The sequence below is a fragment of the Ranitomeya variabilis genome, chromosome 1, assembly GCF_051348905.1.
Source record: "Ranitomeya variabilis isolate aRanVar5 chromosome 1, aRanVar5.hap1, whole genome shotgun sequence".
In the NCBI taxonomy this organism is placed as follows: Eukaryota; Metazoa; Chordata; class Amphibia; order Anura; family Dendrobatidae; genus Ranitomeya; species Ranitomeya variabilis.
Window position 1 is genome coordinate 833,384,576 of NC_135232.1, and position 27,969 is coordinate 833,412,544.

The 27,969-nt window shown below is 43.5% G+C and overlaps 1 pseudogene across 1 annotated transcript; it reads right to left on the reverse strand.

Annotated features, from left to right (window-relative positions):
• Positions 1–355: 355 nt before the first annotated feature.
• On the reverse strand, positions 356–27,969 carry LOC143786594 (helicase POLQ-like; annotated as a pseudogene). Its single transcript, XR_013218308.1, has 11 exons — positions 27,715–27,969; positions 25,470–25,981; positions 23,131–23,776; positions 21,417–21,595; positions 20,337–20,537; positions 18,764–18,836; positions 16,448–16,545; positions 14,352–14,450; positions 12,083–12,228; positions 11,670–11,909; positions 356–595 (listed from the first exon to the last, which is right to left on the reverse strand). The product of XR_013218308.1 is annotated as a helicase POLQ-like (transcript).

Below are 27,969 nucleotides of genomic sequence, written 5' to 3' on the forward strand. Positions count from 1 at the left end.
ACTAGTTTTAAGTTATCCATCAAACTCATGATGGAGACAAGTACAAAATGGAAAATATTAACCACTCCAGTATATTTGAGATATAAAAACACATTCTTTCACTCCTGCAATTAAAAAATCATATTCTTCTAAAGCAAAGTTTTCGGTAAGAAGAGATGAGCACACATCTCGGGACCTGCCATTCCTATTTCAAACTACTAAAATGTGGGGGATGGTGTACCCGTCCAGTCTATTGTCAGCTGCTCAGAGTCATCTGTTTCTGTGCCACTATTGAACAGTAATCTGTCTTCGGTGCTGTTCTTCTGTTGTGTAGTTCTTCTGGTCATTGCTCTTAGTAAACAAGCTTTCCTTTTTTGAGGTGGTCTTTTTCGTTTGCCAGTTTTCTGCATAGAAACTTTAGAGAGGTGTCCAGGTTGAATTAACAAGGTAAGATTTTTCAGGTCGGAGCAGTTATGGTTGGTGGCACAGATGTGTGGTATGGTCTCCCCATTCACAGTGAGGGAGGAGGACTGTAGAACAGCAAATTTAGGGAAAAAGTTGCGCAAAGCTTGACAAAGGAACACATTTTCTTCGGGGCTTGCCAGTTCTTTATTGCCTACAATATAAAAGGTGGAATATTAAACCTATTGGAAGAACAAATGCTAAACAAAACAGGTTTTTTTTCCCTTCCTTCTGAACAAGATTATAAGGCTATGTGCACACGTAGGAAGGGTCCTCTGCGGGTTCTCCCGCAGCAGATTTGATAAATCTGCAGGGCAAAACCGCTGCGGTTATCCCTGCAGATTTATCGCGGTTTGTCTTGTGGTTTCCGCTGCGGTTTTACTCCTGCACTTGTTTTACTACTGATGCTGCATATGCTGTGGGGAGAGGTGAATATCGCAAGTGCCGATGCCCCCGCCTGTTCAGGATAAGAGGTGAGTATGTCTTTATTTATTTTTATCGCAGCAGCATATGGGTCAAATATTTATTTGGAGCATCTCATGGGGCCATAATCAACCTTTGTGCAGCATTGTATGAGGCAAATGTTTCTATGGAGCATCTTATGGGGCCATAATCAACCTTTATGCAGCATTATATGGGGCATATCTTTGTATGAAGCATCTTATGGGGACCATCATAAACTTTATGGAGCATTATATGGGGCTCCTGATTCAATATGGATATTCAGAATCACTTAACATACTGATCTCAATTAATTTTACTTTTATTGGTATCTATTTTTATTTTTGAAATTTACCGGTAGCTGCTGCATTTCCCACCATAGGCTTATACTCGAGTCATTAAGTTTTCCCAGTTTTTTGTGGCAAAATTAGGGGTTTCGGCTTATACTCGAGTATACACGGTACATAGACATTGTTTTCATGGCATCCGTTCTTAACAAATCCGTTGCAAAGATTACATAGGAAATGGTATTAGGCTTTTTATATAATTGTGGATGTAATAAACAACACTTAGCGAGAACCTGTCGCCAGGTTTGACCGATAAGAGATACGGCCATCACCTTTCAGGGCTTATATGCAGTATTCTGTAATGCTGTATATCTGTCCCCAACCCGACCTGTAAGAGATGAAAAATAACTTACTATACTCACCTGTGCGGCGGTCCGGTCAGATGGGTGTCACTGGTCTTGGTCCGGCACCTCCCATCTTCTTGCAATACCGCCCTCCTGCTTGCTTCGTGTGGATGACGTGTCTCCTCGGCACCGCGCTCCTGTGCAGGCGCACTTCTGTGCCCTGCTGAGGGCAGAGCAAAGTACTGCAGTGCGCTAGTGCCAGGAAAGGTCAAAGAGCTCCGACACATGGACACTGCAGTACTTTGCTCTGCCCTCAACAGGGCAGAGAAGTACACCTGCGCAGGAGTGCTGTGTCGGGCAGATTGTGTGGATGACGAAGGGACGCGTCATCCACACAAAGCAAGCAGGAGGACGGGGATCGTAAGAAGATGGGAGGCACCGGACCAAGACCAGCGATGCCCATCTGACCGGACCGCCCCGCAGATGAGTATGTTATTTTTCTTGTCTTACAGTTCGGGTTGCGGGTAGATATACAGCATTATATGTAATGCTGTATATCAGCCCTGAAAGGTGATGGCCAAATCTCATAACGGCCAAACCTGGTGATAGGCCACTTTAAACACCTTAAGGCCATGTGCACACGTAGGTTCGGGTCCCTGCGGGTTCTCCCGCAGCGGATTTGATAAATCTGCAGGGCAAAACCGCTGCGGTTATCCCTGCAGATTTATCACGTTTTGTCTTGCGGTTTCCGCTGCGGGTTTTGGTTTTACTATTGATGCTGCATATGCAGCATCAATAGTAATGTTAAAAATAAAAAAAAAAAATGGTTTATACTCACCCTCTGACGTCCCGATCTCCTCGGCGCTGCAGGCGGCGGTCCGTTTCCAAAGATGCTGTGCGAGAAGGACCTTCGTGACGTCACGGTCATGTGACCGCGACGTCACCGCAGGTCCTGCTCGCACAGCAAACCTGAGACCAGACGGCCGCGTGTAGCGCTGAGAGGTGAGTATAGCATTATTTTTTATTTTAATTCTTTTTTTTTTTTTTTTTACCACAAATATGGTTACTAGGGCCTGGAGGAGAGTTTCCTCTCCTCCACCCCGGGTAGCAACCGCACATTATCCACTTACTTCCCGCATCGTGGGCACAGCCCCATGCGGGAAGTAAGCGGATCAATGCATTTCTATGTGTGCAGAATCGCTGCGATTCTGCACAAAGAAGTGACATGCTGCGGGTTGTAAACCGCTGCGTTTCTCCGCGGCAGCTTGATAGCAATGCGCTTTTGGAAAAGCACTGAGAGGGCTGACACCTGGCTCTTAAGCGAGCCCAATGACAGCCTGGCCTCCAGACCCGCTTGGAGAAAACCAAGAACTTTGGGTAGGGAATAAGGGCGTGGGATCTGGCCACGAGATTCGCACCAGGTAAAGAAAACTTTCCAGGTACGGTAATAAATCTTGGCAGAGGCTGGTTTCCGTGCTCTGATCAAGGTTCCAATGACATCTGCCGAGAGCCCTGCCTGGGTTAGAACCCAGGTCTCAAGGGCCACGCCGTCAAATTGAGAGCCCCTGAGTTCTGGTGGTAGAACGGCCCTTGTGATAGAAGATCGTGGCGGTCGGGGAGACGCCAGGGAGCGTCTGCTGTGAGTTGTACGATGTCTGCGTACCATGTTCGTCTGGGCCAGTCCGGTGCAATGAGGATGGTTGGAATTCCCTCTTGTTTGATCTTCCTCACCACTCTGGATATCAGGGGGAGAGGTGGAAAAATATACAGAAGCTGGAACTGGGTCCAGTCCTGAACCAGAGCGTCTGCTCCGAGTGACCGCAGATTGTGTGTTCTGGCAATGAAGTTGGAGACCTTGGCATTGAAATGGGATGCCATTAGGTCCACATCCGGGGTCCCCCAGCGGAGACAGATCTGTTGAAAAATTTCAGGATGGAGAGACCACTCTCCCGAGTCTATTCCTTGTCGGCTGAGGAAGTCTGCTTCCCAGTTGTCCACACCCGGAACGTGGACCGCCCCTGTGTCCTCCGCCCAGCGGAGGATATGTGGCACTTCCCGCATCGCTTGGGTACTGCGGGTCCCCCCTTGATGAGTCATATATGCCACAGCCGTGGTATTGTCCGACTGTATCCTGATGTGAGAGGCGGCCAGTAAGTGATGGAAAGCCCTCAATGCCAGAAGGATGGCACGAATTTCCAGGATGTTGATGGGCATGGACGCTTCCACTGAAGACCACTTGCCCAACAGGAGCCCGCAGCTGGGCTGGGGTCCCTGGATGCAGGCGCAGTGTGCTGGCCCATTGCTGGGAGCTGTAGGATGCTGCCTGTACAGGCCCTACCTGAGGTGTCTCAACCTAATACCCCCAGAGGGGGATAGGGAGGGTGCTGTTGTCACCTTCAGGGGCCTTTATCCTCGCCTCGACCTCAACCCAGAAACCAAAGGGAATTGGGAAAGGGGGGGGGGGGGGGATCTCGACTTCGAACCAGCACCCGAGGGACTGGGGAAGGAGCAGCATGGGGAATAGCCATCTCAACTTCAACTGGGCACCCCATAATAGGGGGCCGAGGAAGGAGCCATGCCGGGAGTCTCACAAGAGACCCTCTTTTCTTAATCTGCTAGTCGGAGGGCCAGTGCCTTGTCCTTGGGAAGGAGCACTAGACCCCTGGAAGTGTTGAATAACATTCCCAGGAAAGTCAGGGACTGACTCGGGGTTGGTGATGACTTTGTAGGTTGATTAACCAGCCCATGCAACTGAGAGTATCGGTTGTGATTGAGACGCTGAGCTCGCATTCCTTGAAAGGTGGGAGCCTTGATGAGTATGTCGTCCAGGTATGGAACGACTACTATGCCTCTGGAATGCAGGACGTCCATGGTTGCTGCCATGATCTTGATGAAGACTCTGGGAGCCGTGGCGAGTCCAAAGGGGAGAGCCACGAATTGGTAGTGGTCCTGGCCTATTGCGAACCTGAGAAACCTCTGATGGGCAGGTGCAATGGGTATATGCACGTATGTCTATGAAGGGGAGATATTCTCCCTTCTCCATGGACGCAAGATGAACCGAAGGGACTCCATGCGGAAGTGACGGACCCGTACATATTTGTTGAGCTGTTTTAGGTCTAGTATGGGCCGTACGCTGCCTCCTTTCTTGGGAACTACAAACAGATTGGAGTAGAACCCTCGGAAGCGGTCGGACGTGGGTACCGGTACTATGACTCCTGATTAACAAAGCGAGGAGACCGCTTGGTGGTAGGCTTGAGCTATCTGGCAGTGAAAGGTCTGTCTTGATCCGCCCCTTGTATGACACTGTAGAGTGTCATATTTGTCATCCGGAGTTCGTGAGTCATGAGGAGGAGAAGTCTGGGATTTTCCTCCTCTCGGCTTAGACTGGCCTGCTTTTGACTGCCAGGTCTTGTCCGACCTTTGCGTCGATCGTGAGTTATCCCTGCGTGGGGAACGGATACGATTTTGTACCGGACGTGAGACGGACCAGCCGGAGGAATTCCGAAAGGATCGGAATAGAGTTTGATTACGCTTCTTGTAAGTGCGTTTAGGTTTCAGTTGGGTAAGAGAAGTACTCTTACCCCCTGTGGCGTTGGATATCATAGTGTACAACTGTTCACCGAAAAGACTCCCACTGAGGTAGGGGAGGTGCGTGAGGGACTCCTTTGAGGCTGCGTCCGCTTGCCATTCCCGCAGCCAGAGGATACGCCTAATCGTGATGGCGTTTGATGCTATCCCCGCGACTCCCCTTGCTGAAACCAGAGCTGCATGGAGCATATAATCTGCTACAACTGCATTTTGAACCGCTTGGTCCGACAGTTCAGGAGCGGATGCTTGGAAGGCTTGTAAATTCTTTGCCCAGGTCAGGATGGCCTTGGCAGCCCAAGCTGAGGCGAACGCGGGAGCCATGGATGCCCCTGCTGCCTCGAAAATTGAACGAGCTATGCGTTCTACCTGCCGGTCTGCTGCATCCCTGAGGGTTGAGCTATCTGGCAGTGAAAGGAGGGTCTATGCTGCTAGCCTGGAGACACTTAATCCACCTCAGGTGGATCTGTCCATTCCTCCTTCTGTGGGAAGGGGTACCTCGCCCCCAGATATTTGCGATTAGCAAATTTTTTCTCAGGCTGTAGAGCTGTTTTTTTTAAGGATCGCCTTAAACTCTGGGTGGTTCGAGAAAACCTTAGGCGGCTTCAGAGGTCCTTCAAAGAAAATCTTATGTTCTGGGACCTCTGGTGGCGGATCAGAAGTGTCCAGCACCCGATGGATGGACGATATTATGTCCTCAACTAGCGCTGTATTGCTAGGAGGGATTGGGATCAGGGACCCCTCCGTTTCTCTGTCCGAGTCAGAGTCACAGATGCCTTCCGAATCCTGTGTATCACTGAGATATTATGTCCTCAACTAGCGCTGTATTGCTAGGAGGGATTGGGATCTCACTGAGGCGTCCCCTGCTGGGTGGGCTGGGGAGAAGGCCTTCTCCGGTTGGTGATTGCGGAGATCTGCATCGTCTGTCCCTGGAACGGGACGGTCTAGATGACCTGGAGCTACGGTGTCTCTCCCTAGAGGGAGATGACCGTGTGCTATGGGATGACGGTGTGCTATGGGATGACGCAGATGGACTTGATCTATGGATCCGCTTGCGTCCTGACCTAGACGTGGATGTGCCAGGGTCATCTGGTTCCTGAGTCAAGCTCTCCCGTTGTTGGGTAACGGTCATAGCCGGGGCATGACCCTGCAGAGCCTGAAGCAATGTGGAAGTTAGGTTATCTATAGACTGCGTCATAGATTGCGAGAACTGAGTAGCCCATTCCGGCGTGGCATTAGACACCGAGTGACACATTAGGTTATATACAGTTCTGGCAATGCGGGTACGTGCTACTACTGGAGAGAGCGGTCCCGCAGGCTGTGCAGAATGCATAATAGCAGATCTGCCTGGTTCTCTTGGACCTTGAGCCCTGCATAGTGCACAAAGTGCAGAGGTGCTGCCAGCAGATGGACCTTACAGGGGTAGAGAACCTACAGGGGAGTCTTATAGGTAATATGGATTCACAGCTGAGTAAAAATAACCCAGCTGTGATCTTACCCCACCAGTGTGCCCCGAGGTCCAGGGCCGAAGATCCACAGTCCTGTGCCCCCCGGAGACTGGCTGCCTGGTCCTGGTCCTGCAGACCGGGATATGCAGGGTTAATCTGCAGCCGAAAATGGCTGCAGAGAGAGGAGGAGAAGGGGGCGGAGAGCTGGAAAAAGGCGGCAAGGCTATCAAAAACCCGCCCTTTCTGTCTCGATCCACCCCCTTTATGACACTATAGAGTGTCATATTTGTCATCCGGGGGGCGGGCCGGGGGGCGGAGAGGAGGCTGCTGCTTCAGCTAGGCCGAAGCCGGGGCCTAAATTAGATGCCTGAGGCCCAGAAGGGCTCCAGGCCGGCGCGAAAGTCCGGGAGGGGGTCGGATCTGAACCAGACCCCTCCGGATTTGAAGGCAGGATGGCGGTGGGGCTATAAGCGGAAGGGGGAGCCCGGTGAGGGGTCCCCCTGAGGCAGTAGAGAGCTGGTGCTGCCGCAGAGACAGGGACGCTGGGAGCCCTGTGTCTGTATGTGCCATGCCTGTCTGTATGTGCCATGCCTGCCTGCACTCCCCCCGGCCCCAACAGGAGCCCGCAGCTGGGCTGGGGTCCCTGGATGCAGGCGCAGTATGCTGGCCCATTGCTGGGAGCTGTAGGATGCTGCCTGTACAGGCCCTACCTGAGGTGTCTCAACCTAATACCCCCAGAGGGGGATAGGGAGGGTGCTGTTGTTACACCGTCAGGGGCCTTTATCCTCGCCTCGACCTCAACCCAGAAACCAAAAGGAATTGGGGAAGGAGGGGGGTCTCGACTTCGAACCAACACCCGAGGGGTTGGGGAAGGAGCAGCATGGGGAATAGCCATCTCAACTTCAACTGGGCACCCCATAATAGGGGGCCGAGGAAGGAGCCATGCCGGGGGTCTCACAGAAGACCCTCTTTTCTTCATCTGTAATCCCGTCGGAAAGCGGGAAACGGAGTAAAAATCTTTAGGTGTGCCTCCTTTGCAACACTAAGCAAAAACTGGAGAAGGCTGATGCCGTCCAGGGGTGTATACTGCACAGGAGGAGCCACAGTTAATCTTTTTCAGATTATGCATAGTGTCGCCTCCTAGTGGACAGCAGCATAACACCCATGGTCCTGTGTCCCCCAATGAGGCGACAGAGTAATTATTATTATTCCAAGATGTGTTGATTAGAGTATACTTTTATTGTTGGGGAAACCACTTTACAGCAACAATTTAGTGTGTGGCATCCAGAAGCTGGAGGAATTTAGCAAATGCTGGTAAATTGCAGGGAACGGACTGTTGTCTTATTCATGTGTCACAACACATGCATGAAGAGCCTGTGAGTTGTGACTGTCACACAGCTGATAAGGAAAGCACTACCGTAATGCCTTCACACTACACCACACAAATATAGAATAAGAAGAACAAGCTTTATTTGGCACACAAAAACAAAAAAACATAAAACATAAGTAAAACATGTGTGTTTCTTCTTAATATTATATATATATACTTACATCATCTAATTTCCCCTTTTTTGTCTTTGTGTGCATCCGTGTTCTTTTATTCATGTGCTTTGCGTGTGTTGCCCTGTCCTGACGTTGTTCTCCTGATTGTGCCCATGTGGATGTTTGCCTGTGCGATCTGTGCTCTGTTTGTCTTTCCAAACGGGCTTTTTGTCCCTTTCCCCAGACTCCCGGGAGCTGCGCAGGTGCCACATTTAGTATACCGACATTCATGTCTCCTGTGTCTGGTAGGCGGGCCATTTGCGTTGCACTTCGCGCATGTGCGATCACTACCTTGGTCTATGCGCTCTGTTCGTGAGCTCACTTCCGGCCTCCGTGCGCCGTCCTCAGCATGCTGCAGCGTTCTACATCGGTGTGTGATGTACTAATCACTTTTAAGGTATTTATAGATACTTTGGTGGCTCTAACAACCACTTCCCCTGACGAAGCCGTACAGGTTACGGCGATACGCGTTGGGTCTCTTTAGGGGTGCCCCACTCCTTGTTCCATCTTATCTTGTCCCCCATTCGGTTGGACGCTCCACTCGTCTCTGGCAAGCTTTATTCTCAATACGGTGAGTGTTTGCCTTCATTTATAACTCTCTGACCACATAACTATTGTGGCTTATATTTATTCATTTCTGGCTGGTTTCTATAGCCTTATCAGCATATATGTTATTGCCTTTTGGCTATTGTTTCATCTATATGCATTTGCAGAATTTTTGGCCAGGTTTGGATATATTTTTTGTTTATCGGGTCACACTCATGTAGGAATTTCCTACCGGCGCTTGTTATAACCTGCTCGGAGTTTTTCCAGGGTCAATTTGGGGTGTCCACCGTATTACTACATTTCTATATTGTCTCGGGTGCAATGGAGATTATACACACACATACACACACACACATATATATATATATATATATATACACACACACACACACACGTGTGTGTGTTTTGTAATATTATACATTTATGCGTTTTGTATTTATTTGATTGATTTTCTGGCATCCTATATACGGTATATATGTTCTATGGTGGGGGGTCCATGAGTGGCGTTCCCGTTTGGTTTTAGTTATGTTTTATGTTTTTTTTGTTATTGTGTGCCAAATAAAGCTTGTTATTCTTCTTATACTATATTTGTGTGATGTAGTGTGCAGGCATTACGGTAGTGCTTTCCTTTTCTTCTTATACATCGTTATTTACTACTAGCTTTTTGCACCTCCCTTCAATTGTATTTATTAGAGTTGTGCGCCTGATCTAAAATTATATGTCACACAGCCGAGACACATGCAGCTACGGAGCGGACACCTGATTATCGGAGCGCTCCAGGCATCTGGGTTCCCGCTACAACTTCTTCGGTAAGCGCTGCAGCTTGCTGAATAAGGAGGGAGCCGAACATATTTGCTCATGTCTAGTTAGAACATGGTGTTTGTATATCTTTGGCTCTATAAACAAACAGGCTCTTTTAGTATCTGCTCTAATAAAATTATATTGTATTACATTACAGTACATTGAAAAAGTATTCATACCCCGTGAACTTTTCCACTTTTTTTTTGTTCACATTACACCCCAAAACTGAAATGTATTTTATTTTGATTGTGTATGAGATACCAACACAAAGTAATACATTTCTGTGAGGTGTAAAGGAAATGATACTCAGTTTTGTAATTATTCAAAAAATATAAATCTGAAAATTGTGACCTGCATTTGTATACAGCCCCCTGATACTCCTACATGAAACTGCCTCGATAAGTCACATAATTAGTAAATTGAATTCACATGTGTGCAATTTATTCTCAGTATAATAACAGCTGTTCTGTGAAGCCTTCAGAGGTTTATTTGAGAATATATTGAATCAAACAGCACCATGAAAACAGTACCAGGAACACACCAGACAGGTCAGGGATAAAGTTGTGGGGAAGAGGATTAGGTTATAAAAAAAATAGACCAAACTCTGAACATCGCACAGATCATTGTTCAATTCAATATACAAAAATGGAAGGAACATAGAAGTATCCAAGCATAGAAAGCACTAATAAGATTTAACAGCCAACAGGCTCAAAGTCACTTTAAAGGAGCTACAGAGATCCATGGCTCAGGTAGGACAATATGTCCAGAGGACAACTATTAGTCATATACTCCACAAATCAGGCCATTATGGAAGAGTAGCAATAATAAAGTTATTTTTTAAAGCAAGCCATAGGAAGTCACGTTTGCCGTTTGAGAAAAGCCATGTAGAGGACCCAGCTAGCATGTGGGAGACGGTGCTTTGGTCAGACAAGACCACAGTAGAAGATATTGGACTAAATGCTATGTGTGGTGGAAAACTAACACTGATCATCACCCTAAAAACACCATCCCCACCGTCAAACATGGTGGTGGCAGGCTGGCAGCATCATGTTCTGTGGATGCTTTTCAGCAGGGACAGGAAAGCTTGTCAGAGTTGATGGGAAGTTGGATGGAGCTAAATACAGGGAAATCCGAAAAGAAAACCTGTTAGATGCTGCAAAAATCTTGAGTCTGGGGCATAGGTTCACTTTCCAGCAATTAGTTTCTAGATGTGCAAAGCTGGTAGATACATACCCAAAAGACTTGCAGCAGTAATTGCAGTGATTGGTGGTCCTACAAAGTATAGACTAAGTGTAACTGAATACAAATCACATAATTTTAAGATTTCAATTTTTCAAATATTTAGAAATGCATGTTTCATTTCCTTTACACTTCACAAATACTTGCTACTTTGTGTTGGTACATCACATAAAATCGGAAGAAAATACATTTAAGCTTACAGGAGTAGTGTGGAAAAGGACACGAGGTAGGAATACATTTTCAAGGCACTGTACATCCCTTTTAAAGAAGCACATTTAATATAAAAAAATATAGGTGGATGTGTGTACGTAGTGTATTGTGAGTGTATTAATATGCACACCTACCGCTGCTCTCTCCGGACTCCAGCGCCCTTCTGCTCCTCTTCTCAGTGATGTCACCACAAATGCAACAAGCCGGGTCACTCTATGCATCTTTTACAATGCAGGCCTAAAAAGCCTCGCTCTGACGCCCTCTAGACTTATATAGCAAAAGCCACTTCCGGGTCATGCAAAGTGCAGTGGGACCTGAAGAGTCTGCAGAGGGATGACATTTCCGAGAAGTGAAGGAGAACGATGCTTGATCTTGAGAGAGCAGCAGTAGGGGAGTATATTAATACACTCACACTACTTTACTCTTTTAAAGGGAAGCGGTCAGGAAATTCCTTACATATGGAAGTGTAGTAAGACTGTACAGGCACATATCCCCACTAAAAATGATAGAGATCTGATGTGCCAATCATGACAAATCTATCACAGAAGCCATATGCAAATCACACTGGACTGTGCTGAGGGCGTGTCTTCTAAGTGCATGGCCTCGCCCTCAGTGCACTTCCAGTCCAATTTACATACAGCTTCTTCGCTAAATTTTTCATGACTGACACAGTGAATCTCTACAAAAATGTCTCATTTTTATTGGGGACAAATAAGTAAACACATGCTGACAAGTTTCCTTTACATTTTTCAATGAAGTAAATCGTGAAATTGGCTAGCACCGACCTTCTGGCAGGTAAATTCACCCCAGCTGCTAAGGTAGAAGTGCAGGTAAGGAGGCACAGAACTCCTGAAGAATAGGCTTCTTCCACCAATTTCCTCTCATCACTGGTCAGCCCACTGTGATGGTAAGCAATACCGAAGGGAATGGTACGCTTCAACACTGAGCACATGATGCCATTGCCGGTATTCCTCAAGTCGTCAATCAGTGCTTTCTTTTCGGCTTCTCTGTGACTCAAGTATGCTCTTCATTACATGGGCAAATTCAATTCATAATCATGCAGAAAAAAAAAAGGTTTACAATGAACAAATCTTTCAAGAAGTACGGTAGTTATTGAGGTCATACAAGAATAAACTATTTAAATCTTCTATAGTGGCAGATTTACGTTATCAAAGATGTTTAGGAAGGAAAATCTTACTTGTTGAGGTATTTGCAAATCATTTCTGCAACATTTTCACAGTTCCTTTTGGTAGGACAGAAGACCAGACAGGACTGATTAGGAATGACCTCAGTCACCAGGGCAATGATGTGATCAGGATCTATTCTAAGCATGTTACTTGAATACTAATGAAAAGAAATAATATAGAATATTAAAGTAATAAGAACTATATCTTTTATTTGCTTGCCCAAAAAAAAATTACCCCTTTGCAATTGTGCAAATTACAAAAAAACTAAAAAATAACCCCCAGCCGCCCACTCATCCCAAACTGTTACTGAATTTTTAAAGCCGCGGCATCTTCATGCAGTTTTAAAGGTACCGTAATTGTAATAAAACAGTTAAAACTGCAATCTGACATCAGTCTCTAAATAAATCTCAAGTATGAAGTAAACCAATCCCAGAAAATGCTATACTGAATAAAGAGGATTTTTGGTACTCACTGTAAAATATCTGTTGTAATTAGCGTAATGGGAAATCTACTGCTATTTGGAGGCTGACATTAAATCTACACTTTAATATATATATATATATATAAAAAAAAAAGTCTCTTCCCCAACTACACTCAGCTATTCACCTAGTGCAAAAGGAGCTGAAGCAAAACAAAGATCACCAAGGGAGGGTGTTTTGTGCCTCAATGAAGGGTACGACAAGAGATTATATGTGAGTAACTAAAATCCTCTTTTTGCAGATGCTTCATTGGGAGGACGCAGGAAACCATGGCACATCACAAAGCAGTCCCTTGAGTGGTAAAACTAATAATTTGTAGAAAGAGGAATAGCAATCCCTCAGGTTAGCAACAGAGTGAATGACTCTTCAAGTACCCTTTGCAAAGACTTGCATCCGTCAAAGAATAAGTAAGAGCTCTGGAAAGATGTGGCCTGAAGACTAAGTAGTGGTCCTACGGAAGAGAACAGATGCCAGGAGGCGTACGGCCCAGGAGTCTTCTACGACACCGGTGGAGCCTTAGCTTAGCCATATCTTCTGCAATAGTATATTGAAACCAGAAGGCAATAGCAGCCCTGGAGGCTGTCGGACCTCTGCAAAGGCCTACCTGGATGACAAGCAAAGCATTTGAAAGTCTGAATGGAGCTGGGAAAGACATCCACATCAGAATGTGTAATAATGTCTCAAAGAGATAAAAGGCAAAAGGGCATAAAGAAGGAAAGCAATCTCTTCATTAAGATTGGAGGTAGACAACACATTTGGGAGAATGGATGGTGCCAGACACAAAACAACCCTGTCCCGAGAAAGAGTGAAAGGCGAGGGCAGAGTGGCCTGATGGATGAGATCGCCAAAAGAAAAACAACACCTTGCTAGCAAGCTGGAGCGTAGAGATGTCTTTAAATCGGTACAAAAGGAAAGGACTAAAAGGGCAGTCAAGAACAGATTGGGGTTCCATTGATCCAAGGTGGCCAAAACGTTGGTCCCAAGTTTGCCCTGCCCTGGCGTAATTCCTGACCTGAGGCTTAGAAGTCAGGTTCTTCTGCAAAATTACAGTTAAGTCAGGGACATGGCCCCTAGGGGCCTACCCTGGCTTAAGACCGTAATGCTAAAATTAAAAAGAGACCTTACAAATGAAAATATCAAAATGTGACATCCAAGACCTTTGGGCCTTGATCCTAGTCTGACCAACAAAATCAGGAAGTCTTGAAGCTTTCAGAATTGTGGATTGAACATCTGGGTGTTGGTAGGGGAGGAGCCAACTTTTTTTAATCTAAGATATAAACCATGGATAAAGATTTCCTGTGTCTCCCAATGAAGAGTCGGAGAAACAAAGTCTTGCAGCTCTGAAAAATTTAGTGTCAAGTGCTTCCGTAACCCATCATTAGATGAATCCATGATAGCATTGTAGCTTCTCTTCCGAACACTAATGGGTTGCATTTGGCACCATGGGCAATTTGTTCTAATTATGAACGAACGTGCTCGGATAAGATGTTATCCAAGAATGCTTGGGTGCTAACCGAGTGACTTCGATGTGCTCGGATAATATGTTCGAGTCCCCGTGGCTGAATGTCTGCGGCCGTTTGACAGCCATAACACATGCGGGGATTCCCTAACAAACAGGCAATCCCTGCATATGTGCTGCGGATGTCAAACAGCCGAGAGACATGCAGCCGCGGGAAACAAACATATTTTTTGAGCACGACAAAGACACTCGGGTGGCACCAAATCCGATCACGTTCGCACATCATTAGTTCTAATGAATGTGGGTGATAAATAAATGATATAAAAAAAAAAAGTGATTTACCTTGTAGTTCAGCAGCCGTGATAATGTAAAGTTGTTCTCTGATTTATTGTCAACTTCATATATACTGTCTCTTAATTTTACAAACTCTTTTAATTCAACCTGGTAAAAAGTAAAGGGTGAATTACTAACATTTTATATCCATGGCGGCTATGACTACTGTCTTGCAGTAATGGGGTCGATTGTGCCCATGGACAACATCTGTTGGTTTTTGAGCGGATTTCTTACCACCATTTTCATACCATAATCTGACTGAAGGGTTTTTTAGGGCTTTGTCACAGGAAATGATAAAATAAAGCAATAAATGTCACCATTTTAAACCACTATTTCTCCCGCAGCACTGCTCTAGGGTTCCCACCAGGACCAAATAAGATGGCGTCCTATCCAGTCAATCACCTGGCTGTTGAAGACACTGACTATCTGTGAGTTGAGGTGACTGATAGATGAAATGTGATCTCATATGAAGTGGTGTAATACAAGGCCTAATAGATTGCTGTGCTAAAGGCCTCTTTCATTCATTCATTGTGTCCGCTACGTGTGGTGACAATGGATCCTTTAAAATCTACGGGGATGTCAGCGAGGCCTACCCGTGGACATGTTCCTTTTTTTTCAGCAGCATGTCTGTCAATACGTCCAGCACACGGATTACAAAGTGTGACCCGTGTGCACCGTCCGTTTGACACCAGAATAGAAATAGCAAGATTTTTAGGTGTTAGATGTGCAAAGATAGACAGATAGATCTAATTAGTGCCTTGCCTGCGTATTTTACTGTACTTGTATTATGCAAATAAATAATTGAAAAAACTGATGTGGGGTCTCCCCCTACTTTTGATAACCAGCACAAGTAAGGCTATGTGCACAGGATTTTTCGCGGGTTTTTTTGGGCAGTTTTCCGCGGTAAAAACGCTTAAAAAATGCATACATAAGCATCCCATCATTTTTAATGCATTCTGCTATTTTTGTGCACATGATGGGGTTTTTTCCCGCGGAAAAAAATTTATCGCGGTAAAAAACGCAGCATGTTCATTAATTTTGCGGATTTTTCGCGTTTTTGCCGCTATTTAATGCAATGGGAAGCTCCGGAAAAAACCGCATGCGGATTTCCTGCAGAAAAAGTCTGGTTTTGTTCAGAAAAATTCTGCAGAAAATCCTGACGTGTGCACATAGCCTAAAGCAGACAGATGTGATATATTCTTAGGCTGGAAAGGTCCATTACGGAGTACAATTAGAGAGATGTATAAACGTGCCCTTTCCTGCCTTTTCTATTCTGGAATGTTATTAATAAATCCACATTGGTATACATCATATAAAGCTCGTATTTACACAATGAAGATGGCGTTTTTGGAGAATAATTATGCAATAAAAATTCTTGTGTTATTATTGATACCGTTTCTTACCTAAGTGTACCATGTGTTGTCCAATCATGTATTACCTTCTAACTTTTATGTTTTAATTAATTGTTATTGTATTTAATAAAGATTTGTCTATTACTTTAATGGAGGTCTCCAGCTTCTTTGATTGGATGGTTTAGTTGTTAGTAAGAAGATTTAATACTTTTTGCCCAGTTATCGGATTTTCTTTTTTTTTTTTTTTTTTTAAACAAAGCCAGGAGTGGATGTAGCCTTTTCTCTCATTTGCATCCAAAAGAATTGGCCACACACCAAGGAAAGAAAATAAGGCTTGACAGCTGCTGCGTGGATAATGCAGTATTATATAGTGGCAATTGCAGGAGTGGTGGACCTTCAGAACACTTATTTCTTTACTTTATATAGAGCCCCTACCCTTACAAAATGGGGAAAAAATGTTATGGAGTTTCCCACTTTTAGAAAATTATCCCCATATAATTGCTGTCATGTAAAATAAAGACAGGTGGCGATACGTCAGGGAGGGGCTTTAAATACTGTCTTTCCTTGATATTTTACATCACAGGAATCATTTTGGGCCCCCTTTAAAAAAAATAAAAAATAAAAAAAAAAAGTAAAACCCTTTTAAAAGAAAATTATATACTAAATAAACAATCAAAAGCAATATTCCAAAAAAGAAGAAGTACATGAGATTATATATTTATATACACACTACATATCAATGAAACCGCTTACAGGTCTGAAGTTGTCAGTATAAAATTCGGCCTTCAGGAACTGTTGCAGCTCACCCACATTGTTTAATGTTGCACTCATTCCAATGATCTGTGTGCTTTCTGTAAAAGAGAAGCCAAACAAGTAGATTATCAGCATTTTAGCTCGTAGTCTCATTTAGGAAAAGCTCTCTTCTATTATAAAAGTGACAAAAGGGAAAATCAGAAAAAAAAAAAAAAATTCAGAGCATAAAAATCTTTCCGATAGTTCTCCCAAAGGTTGTCAAACCTCATTACAAAGTTCTTTTCACAAGATACATCCATGTAAGCTTCTCACATTACAACATATGAGAGCATATCCACTGGAGTTAACGGAAAGTTTCATATGGCTAACCTATGGTTGCTATGTTCTTCAGGAAAGCTAGAGCTGAATTATGACATTTATAGTGCGTTATTGCCAAGCATCCATTAGGAAGTATTATTCTTCAGTGTTTAGGATTTATGTCTTCAGGCGCTGTTTCCTACCATAGAAGCATTGTGTAAAGGGTAAGCCTACCTATTGATATACAGCGACCAGGATTACATCATAGTGGGACGTGTATGTTACCAGAGCTGCTTTGCAGTTAGAAGATGCCCCTATTACCATCTGGGCCCCTGTGTGGCTGTACAGGTTGCATCAATGGCGATTCCACCCCTGCTCCAAGTCATGTGACAAGGCTCGTTAGAGAGTCGATATTGACTATTAGGATTGCTACTTCCTATAGGTGGCGCTAGAGTTCTAGTCTTCTTCCTCTCTGAAGTGACAATTTGCATATTTCCCAGAGGAGCATTGTGGCTTAAAAGTCTCCTCATCTTGGCATGTCACTTTCCACAAGGAGAAACGTTACCAGTTCTCAAAATAGCCAGCGCTGCTCAAGTTCGTTAATCAACGTTCTGTGTATGGGACTAATCAGACACCTTTTTATCAACAAACTTTCATTTATGAGCAATTTATGATACAGTCACTGCAAAAAGTGAAAAAAAAATAGATTTGGTTTGGACCAGCAGAAGGGCTGGGATGGGCGCAAAATGGTTCTTGTCCCCCTTCACTTCCCCGCTCCCTCTGCATGTCAAAGGATTGTCCTGCCACATGGAATAAATAGACATTAACCTTTTCTAAGAAGCTGAGTGAGTGCGGATTCCTTTTGTTAATATTGAATGCATAAGATACAGTAACTCTTCTGTAGAATCCGACCACACAAATTAGCGTTCACTCCCCATGTGCACAATAATGAGGATTTGTTGTCCAGAACCCTGCTCCTCATTCACCAGCTGCTCTTCCTTGGACCACTTTTGGTAGTTACTAGTGTTGAGCATTCCGATGCTGCAAGTATCGGGTATCGGCCGATACTTGCTGTATCGGAATTCCGATACCGGGATTCCGATACTCTTGTGGTATCGGGTATCGCAACAACATTAATGTTAAAATGTGTAAAAGAGAGAATTAAAATAAAAAATATCGCTATACTCACCTCTCCGACGCAGCCTGGACCTCAGCGAAGGAACCGGCAGCGTTGTTTGTTTAAAATTCGCGCTTTTACTTGGTTACGTGAAGTCCCGGCTTGTGATTGGTCAGGGCGGCCATGTTGCCGGGACGCGGACCAATCACAGCAAGCCGTGACGAAAATACGTCACAGCTTGCTGTGATTGGTCCGCGTCCCGGCAACATGGCCGCCATTAACCAATCACAAGCCGTGACGTCACGGGAGGCTGGACACGCGCCCATTTTAAAATGAGTGCGTGTCCAGCCTCCCGTGACGTCACGGCTTGTGATTGGTCAGGGCGGCCATATTGCCGGGTCGCGGACCAATCACAGCAAGCCGTGACGCAATTTCGTCACGGCTTGCTGTGATTGGTCCGCGTCCCGGCAACATGGCCGACCTGACCAATCACAAGCCGGGAATTCACGTAACCAAGTAATAGCGCGAATTTTAAACAAACAACGCTGCCGGTTCCCTCGCTGAAGTCCCGGCTGCGTCGGAGAGGTGAGTATAGCGATATTTTTTATTTTAATTCTTTCTTTTACACATTTATATGGTTCCCAGGGCCTGAAGGAGAGTTTCCTCTCCTTCAGACCCTGGGAACCATCAGGGATACCGTCCGATACATGAGTCCCATTGACTTGTATTGGTATCGGGTATCGGTATCGGATTGGATCCGATATTTTGCCGGTATCGGCCGATACTTTCCGATACCGATACTTTCAAGTATCGGACGGTATCGCTCAACACTAGTAGTTACTAACCACTACAGGCCACCACCCCAAAGGACTTCTCACTGTGGAGAGGTTCGGACAACTTACCACTTGTGTACAGAATCTTAGCAAGAGTCATTTCTAATATTGCACCGCGACTTCCTTCGCTGAGCATATGCAGCTAAGAGGAAAAAAACAAAAGACATTTCATACATAATATAGAAATATTCACAACAGAGTTAGTTAGACTTAGAAGAGTCTGGACTCCCTCCCGACATCCACCCTGTATGTATGGCACAGGTCCAATGCGGATGTATGGAGCCGAGCCTACTACAAGGAGGAGTGGGCACAGATTGCCAATTCTGGATGTGCCATACTGAGAGAATCCGGCCCAAAAAGACTGAACACTGTCAGAATTCAGGCAGTACTACAACAAAATATTAGTTTAAAACTGTACATATTTATTCAGCCACATTATTTTGATTGTTTATTTTCCCACCCAAGACTTAATTTTATTTTTCAATTTAACCGTACTACAGATTATGGGTGATATGAAGACGTCATTCAGACGTTGAAAAGATCTACGTGACTTGTTTTTTTTTGGGGGGGGGACCGTGTCCATGACAACAAACAGGGGCATGGACACATCAACCTTCAATAGATTTGTGAAAAACATATTTGAAAGAGGCCTAAAAAGCTGAAAAAAGTTTAGAAATAAATCTCCCTGGTAGGTTTTCTTACAATTTTTTTTTTTTTTTTTTTTAAACAGGAGTGTGCTTTTATATCATAATAAAAGATTTTATTTTTTTTTGTCAGATTTTTTTATTTCATTTTTTTTGCAGATAAAAAATACTTATGAAGTATTTTTTTTTACATAATTTGCCCCTCAATCAAAAGATCTGTGGATTTTTTTATTTTTTTTTTCCCTCCTGTAACTGGGGAATTATTAGGAGTTCTGCTGTGCTAACTGGTAGAGCTGATCTAGGTCCACTCTACTATGCCGATATGTTGTCACCAGGTCCTACATAAGAATCGGCAGGGTCGCTGATTCTGTTCACTGCACAGAGCTTATTGAGCTCTATGTAGTTAGCGAAAAAGACATGCAAGTCAGGAGGTCAGAGTGTCAGTTATTACATATTTCACACTGGTAACGACATCTTTTATGTAACATGAGCTTTGGAGACAGATTGTCGGTGATATCTACAGTATGTCCGGCTCAAAGTTCTGAATAGCTCATTTACACATTATAAGAAAAACAAGGATTTCTCTGGAATATCCATCAGGTCGCAGATGTCAAGGTGTCATTTTATTCAGCTTATTATGACCTACCTGCCCATATAGACGCCTAAGGACATACTGACAGATTCACTTTAATCCATGCCGAAGTCCATTCTATGCAAATTATGAATAAATGAACGAACTAACGAACAAATGAGGAGCAATCTCTCACATCCATAGGTGAACACACTGGGATGCATATCCTTCTTTGGGCAAAAAACTGGATGTTTTTGGTTTAGGTATTGAGATTTGTTATTTTCCTAATAATCCTTAAACTGAAAGGATGACCCTATTAAGCAGTGGAAGAGTCAGTATACTGTGTATGCAGAATGTCAGCTGCAGAGTGCGTCCTCGGCACAATGCTTAGGGTAGCCCACTACATCGGTACAAAAAGGGGACTTACCTCATCAACGACGACCAGACCCAAGTCACTGATTCGCTCAGTTTCAATCAACGAGTTGACAAGACTGTGACCTTTTTCAATTGTTGCAATGTACAAGGACTTTTTGGTTCTCCTTTTTATTGGCGGAAATCTTCCTTTGCTGCCAGCATACTCCTCTATCAAAAACTCCAGGTCTACTCCAAAACTGGACAAGCCACGAACCTTGGGAAGCAAATGCAATACTATGCAGTATCTGTCGGTAAAGCACCAGCCTACTTACGATTAAATGGGTATTTCCATCTCATTTGTATGCAGTATCTACAGGATATGCCATAATTGGATGCTACATGTTGATATTGACCCTATTAACGGAGCATTGATGCGCCATGAAGCTGTGGGAACTCCTATGTTGCTTTGTATGGGAATTCCTATTGACTCTCCACTGACCGCATCATTGACGATGCCTTGTTCTAAAGATGAAAGAAGGGCCCATTAGTGGGATCTACATCTGCAGCATATCCTGAGGATATTCCATAAATACACAAGTTGGGAATACCCCTTTAAACGCTATCCAAACATTGAAAACCAGATTTTTCGTAGAATTGTGTTATTATACATCGTCCCATATCCTGGGAACAGCAACAAGTTGTATCACACTTTGGGTAGATGTATAGTCCAGGCTAAAGCAACAGTTTTAAGATATAGGCTGCCGTCACACTAGCAGTATTTGGTCAGTATTTTACATCAGTATTTGTAAGCCAAAACCAGGAGTGGGTGATAAATACAGAAGTGGTGACGTGTCTCTATTATTCTTTTCCTCTGATTGTTCCACTCCTGGTTTTGGCTTACAAATACTGAACGTGTGAATGTGGCCTTACGAGGATCACTTACAAAGATAACTTACAAGCTGCTAGAGCTAATTAAATGCCATTATATTAATACGCTGCAGCAGCAGATGAAGAATACACCAAGTTCAATGGAGAACTAAAAGGGGCAGTCTAGCACTCCTTTACTGATACAGTAATACAGAAATCTTACACTGATTAATATAAATGTGACTTGTGGGATTTACAGAGCAGCTAAAAATTATACAAAACAGACCTTCTCCTGTACAATAGCAACGTAAGGCAAGATCATCAGCACGTCCCTTTTCCTGCACAGAAGTTCTTGAAGTATTACAATTTCTGCAACAAGAGTTTTACCGCCACTTGTTGGTAAGGAGTAAATCAAGTTTTTCCGCTGTCGTAGGGATTCCAAAGTTAGGCATGTATGCTGCCAGTCTGAAGAAAAAAAAAAAGAAATGTTTTACTGCAGGTAGAAAACCCAGTAAAAAAAAAAAACCTATACAGAAAAGCAATACCAAAAATAAGGGATAATATATTAAAAAACCTGAATACTAAACATATATATATATATAATGCCCAAAAAGAAGTTGTATTCAAGGAAAATGTATATAGCAAACTGTATTAGATAATTTATAACAGAAAAACATAATACATGATTGCACAACACGATTAGAAAACGGAATATAAAAATATATGAATAAAATTAAGCATATATCTGTGTGAGGGAAATGGAGTGTGCAGAATGGAAGATAATTAATAGAGGATGCATTACAAGTATGTACATAAAATACAACCACAATCTAATAGAAAGACTCCCTGAAGAAGCGACAGCGAACCACACGTTAGAGTGGTGTGAGGGGAACTGTGGTGTGCTTTTTCCAGGGTTTTTGGCCCTATATTAGGTTTTGGTTGTGTTTAGTGATGAGCGAGTATACTCGTTGCTCGGGTGGTCTCCGAGTATTTGTTATAGCTCGGAGATATAGTTTTCATCTCCTCAGTTGCATGATTCACGGCTTCCAGATACGCTGAATACATGTGAGGAATGCCTGTTTGTTAGGGAATTCCCACATGTATTCAGCCTGTCCAGCAGCCGTAAATCATGCAGCCGAGGCGACGAAAACTGTATCTCCGAGCAATAACAAATACTCGGAGATCACCGAGTATACTCGCTCATCACTAGTTGTGTTTTATGTTCTCTCATAGTTCTATTTGTTACCATCAACTATATATTACACTTTATTTATAATGAACTGTATTTCCTTTTTTTATTGAATTACATGTTATTAAATTCGTGATCCAGCCAAAAGGTGTACATAACATTTTTGAATTTTTCAAGTACATATTTGTAATACATCCTCTACTCATGATCTTTCATTCTGCACACTCCGTTCCCCTCACACAGATATATGCTTAATTTCATTCAGATATTTTTTAAATAATGTATTGTGCAATCATGTATTTTAATTATCTAATAAAATTTGTTATGTACAAAAAATCCAGTAACTCTGTGAGATAGCACAATAAGCAGGGGGCACGGTGGGGCCCATACATGCTTGATAAGATAAAAGCGGTGCAACCATTGCAAAACGGTCGCCATATCAGCCACAATAAAATGCTTAGGCTAGGCAACAATAGTAGAATGATTAACTCATCCCTTTAACCGATGCAGGATGTGGAGTGATAGGCTTACAGCAGAGGAAACATTTCTCAGGATTTCTATCAAAGTAGCAAAGCTAGGAGTCCCTAACATACATTTTACTTGTCATAGAATTCAGTCGTTTTTACAGGGGCGTTGGTAGGGGTGGGCAACCAGGGCATGTGCCACAGGTACCTGGTGGGGGTGCAAACAAGCCAATTTGCCTTAATCTGGGTATTTAGATACAGGGCAATTTAACTTTTGCCCTAGTTGGAGGAAAATCTAGCTCCAGCTCTGGTTTAGTGGCGACATCGAAACCGAGGTATTTAATTACCATAAAGTTTTTTAATGCCTCTATAGTGTTCAATAAGTTCAGCGACTTTGCTGGGTAAACCGTAGAACGGTCCCAAGTCGATTTCAGACGACATCTCCAGTGTCTTTTGGGCAACGTCAAGTTCCTCCATAATGATGGTTTCTTTTATTTGCCTGGTCCTGGAGATATGAGGGGTATGTGCTTTAGCATTTCCAGCCAGTGTGTTCTTCAGACTGTCCCGCAGACTTTTCGTTTTTCCATCTTTTGCATTTATATAAGAAGCAATGGCTGTGTACACAGGATTTGCTTTGTCAGAGCTGCGCTCATTAAGATTTTGTTCAGTGACAGATTTTGGATTTGCATCTTCCTAACAGAGGAGCTGCGAACAAGGAAGATCATCAGATAAGTCCCAGGAGTCTGGATTTCCCTCCGTAAGCAATACATTTCTCTTCAGATGATTTAGTAACTCTTTATCTTGAACAGTGGATTTAGAGGGGTTGAGGGGTGTCATAAACTGGTTAGATAGGTCAGGTCTCTGAGTAAGAGGTAAAGTGCTTGCAGCCTCCTGGTTACACTTTTCTTCTAAGCAATCCATTTGTGCTAGCAAAGATGGGTCCTCGGCAAAGCTGTCATATTCTCCAAACAGGTCGTCATCGCTGCCACAGTCCTAAAGAAAAGAAAGACTGCTAAGAATCACATATATAAAGCATGTTAAAGAGCTTAAAGGTGACAGATGTAGAGTCTCTGAAAACACAAAGTTGTATAGAGTGTGCAGAATAGTTACGACTGTTCCCCGACTATCATGTGATCATAGTAGTCACAAAAAGCCCAAGTTGATTGTATCTTCTAGTGACACAACAGAGTATGGTGCTAGGATAAGTCAAGTCTTTCCCCCTTCACCCCGACGCGCGTTTTGCCCGGAGCTTCTTCTGGGGACATTGGGGGTAGAAGACTTGACTTATCCTAGCAGTATACTCTGTTGTGTGTGGACGTTCTTACTAAGGTATAGTGCCATACTTTCTTTATATGTATTTACAGCTTACCTATTAATGCTGCAGGATATGTATATTTAGCAATATGGGATACATTAACCCCACATTGGTCCTATGATACATCATTAGGAACCAACTGAATTTATACTAAGGCTGTGATTAATACATATATTTATAATATCCTCCATCAATACTGGCACGCCTTAGTATGACCACTTTTTTTATTTGATTTGATCTTGCATTAAGGTTACAGGAGTATCTTATTTATAATTTGATTGTAGTTGTATCACTTCGTATCAACAGGATATAAAATAATTGTTGGTGATACATATTCTTCCCTAGTTACCTTTGCTATATATATTGTCCTTTTATGTAAATCTATAAATATACATACAAATTACTTTTAGGAGTATAGTGTGTTAGGATCAGACCCCCCCTCCCTGCTGGACACTTTGTTGTAAATTGCTTTTGGGCCTTTTTCTGCATTTTAAAATGAACTCACTCAATAAAGCTTTATGCATTGTTTAACCCACATATGGTTCTCTTCTATCAGCTACCTTGAATGTAAGTCCGTAGTTGGTTGCATCTTTTAGAAGCAGAAAACGCTTCAGAAAAACATTGGCCGTGTTATGTCTCAAGCGTATTTTTTTGTGTCTTTGCAGTAATTTTATAGCCGGCTGAGTTTTATATTTTACTTCTATGGATGAATTAGCGAGTGGCTTCTAAGCAAAAGCTGCCTGAAGAATGGTCAGGTCACTTCTTTGAACTATTTCTCATCTTTGGAAACATGAAGCAGTTAGAAGTAGCTCAAAAGCTTGACCATATGCACAGAAAGTCTTCCTCAGCTTGCTGGGCATACATTAATGCTTTCTAACATTTCTTTAGAGCTTCTTCAAGACGTTCAAAGACCTTCTGTGCACATGCCTTTATATTTCCAGCAGATAGTAAAGTCCTGATGTTCTTCTGTTAAGCATCCATAACCTATGGGAAGATCATTTTAGAAAGTAAGTGATCTGAACGCCACTCATTTCCAGGACTCTACACCACTATGAATCCTTCCACACTGCTGCTGGAAATCTGACAACAATCCGCACAAAGTTCCATTTAAATAAATGGGAGTTGGGATTGGTAAAGCCTAGCATACAACAAGTAAAGTACATTAATGCTTTAATAGTGTGAGCAGAAATGCTAAGGTGTGTCATGTTCCATAACTTCTGCTTACAGGAATGTTCAAAGAATCTTGAAGAAAACATGTGTTTCTTTACTACCTACTTGCAGCTAGTCAAGAATTTACTATTTCTCAGTGGATAGGTTCTTATTGACAATGAATAAATGGAATTATTGTTCTGTCCCGCATCCATATCTTACCTGTTGGCCTGAACACATTGTATTCACCTCTGCAGAACAATCTGTCATGTTATGGGATTCGGATGTTATGTTCTTTCCCTCACTTCCACTTGCCTTCTTCTTAACCGGTGTGTAAACACTGTGTCCCGTAGAAAGATTTCTTTTCCTTACCGGTGGTCGTCTCTGGACATTGAGGACACCAGTTTCCATCCTCATAATGTGAAGTAGCCCATGCTAGGAGCTGGATATTAGGTCTGCCCAAATACTCACTGAAGTCCCCAAGTAAAGACATGAGATCCAATCTTGAAATTTCCTGCAGTTATTTAAATGTCATGTGTTTATTCTATTTTCTTAAATTCTCCAATGATGGAATCCAAAGAAACACGAATTGTTATTTGACAGAAATCAAACGTTTATAGTCACTGTTTCTTGGTTTTTGGCTGAAGATAAATCTAGGGGAATAGAACACTTTATTGTGTTTTGAAATATTCTGCAGACTTGCTCGTTTATCCCAGATTTGGTAATGCAGATGTCTAAAGAATGAAAAATAAGACAGTGATTAGCTGAACAAAAACCTATTGGAGTGTTAGACAAACTCAGGGAACCAGGGTTGTTACTCAGCTTTCTTTTGAGGCATCTATTACATTTTCCGTTGCCTTCCAGCAGGGTCTACTTGGATTCCAAAGTCTACAATAACGGCTATTCACTACCTAATTCTTACTTATAGTTTACATTATCAACATACGGGCACAATAAAGGATATCTCTAGCTTATAAAGTGATGTCATAGCACAAGGACACGCCATCACTTTATGATCATTGAGGATCTGACCTCTGAGACCCCTAATGAGGTAGAGAATTAAGGAACTGTAGCTCTGCTGTACCCCTTAACAGTTTGTCCCTGCACAACAGCCCTAAGGGTATGTTTCCACGTTCAGGAAACGCTGCGTGTTTGACGCTGTGTTGAGCCGCAGGGTCAAACACGCAGCGTCCAGATGTTACAGCATAGTGGAGGGGATTTCATGAAATCCCGTCTCCACTATGCATTAAAAGATGCATGCGGCAGACCCGCGAAAATGGACATGCGGCGCGTCTTTTAAGAACGCAGCATGTCCTTACAATGAGCAAAACACGCAAGAACACCGCAGGTGACCTGCCAATGACCTCAGGTGCAGATTTGGTCAGGATTTTACCTGCATAAAATCCTGACCAAATCCTGAACGTGGACACATACCCTAATATCACCAGTTTCAACTGCAACCAGCTTCACTCCAAGAGACGGATCTGGCTGAAGCAGCTTGTTCTGCCAGGTATGAACTGGCAACGGAAATGTATAAAGGAGGTACAGCACTATATCATTATTGTAACCTTATTAAAAAAGGAAAAAAAAAAAAAGAAGTTAAATCCTATCTATACCATGCTGGATCCAGCGGTAATTGCCACATCCTTCATTATAAGGTCACATAATCATGACAGCCATAAGCCGGCAACCTTATTAAGGAGTCATTCATAGCCAACACTACAGAAAACACAGTTACATAGTTAGTAAGGCCGAAAAAAGACATTTGTCCATCCAGTTCAGCCTATATTCCATCATAATAAATCCCCAGATCTACGTCCTTCTACAGAACCTAATAATTGTATGATACAATATTGTTCTGCTCCAGGAAGACATCCAGGCCTCTCTTGAACCCCTCAACTGAGTTCGCCATCACCACCTCCTCAGGCAAGCAATTCCAGATTCTCATCGTGTAGTTCATATATGACATGACACCTCCATCTCCACCTAACAAGGTGCAGCTTCATAGATGCCATGACACTCCATGATCCCTGGTCCCACCGCACACAGTTACATAGTTAGTAAGGCCGAAAAAAGACATTTGTCCATCCAGTTCAGCCTATAAAGAAAAGTGGATGTCACGCTGTGTTGTCCAGTGCTGCCCTGCGTTGTAGAGCTCTACACCGTAGGTGCTATCACAGGCGCGGCTGCACACGTCGATCGGCATGGGGTCTCTTGGGCCGTCCCGGGCCGGCCTCCTCCCACTTTAGGACTCTGGTTAGTTCTGATTCCCCCAGGGTCACAAATACCGAACTAGTGCAGCGGCCCCGAACGGATGAGCACAAGGCAGTCCAGAACCCCTAGACTCAAGCGATCCAACACTCAGCCTCCCTTGGTGGCTAGGATTACAGGCGCAGGCCCATGCGCCCGGCAATATATACACATGCCTCCTCTCTATTTATATGCCAGTTATGGCACAGACTTTTACCTTATGGAGACTTTAAAAAAAAAAAAAAAATCAACAGTGACCTGCTGAGAAAATGACCGCCCCTGCTGAGAAAATGATCGCCCCTGCTGAGAAAATGACCGCCCCTGCTGAATATTTAGGAGAAATTCGTTGAGAAGTCGGTTGTTTTTCCCATGAGCTCATTTGCATATATTCATGACCAAGCGCTGTGATTGGCTGGCTGTAGAATGCTGCATCTCCAGCCGTCCCCTCTGGCGTTTTTGTCGCCCCATTACC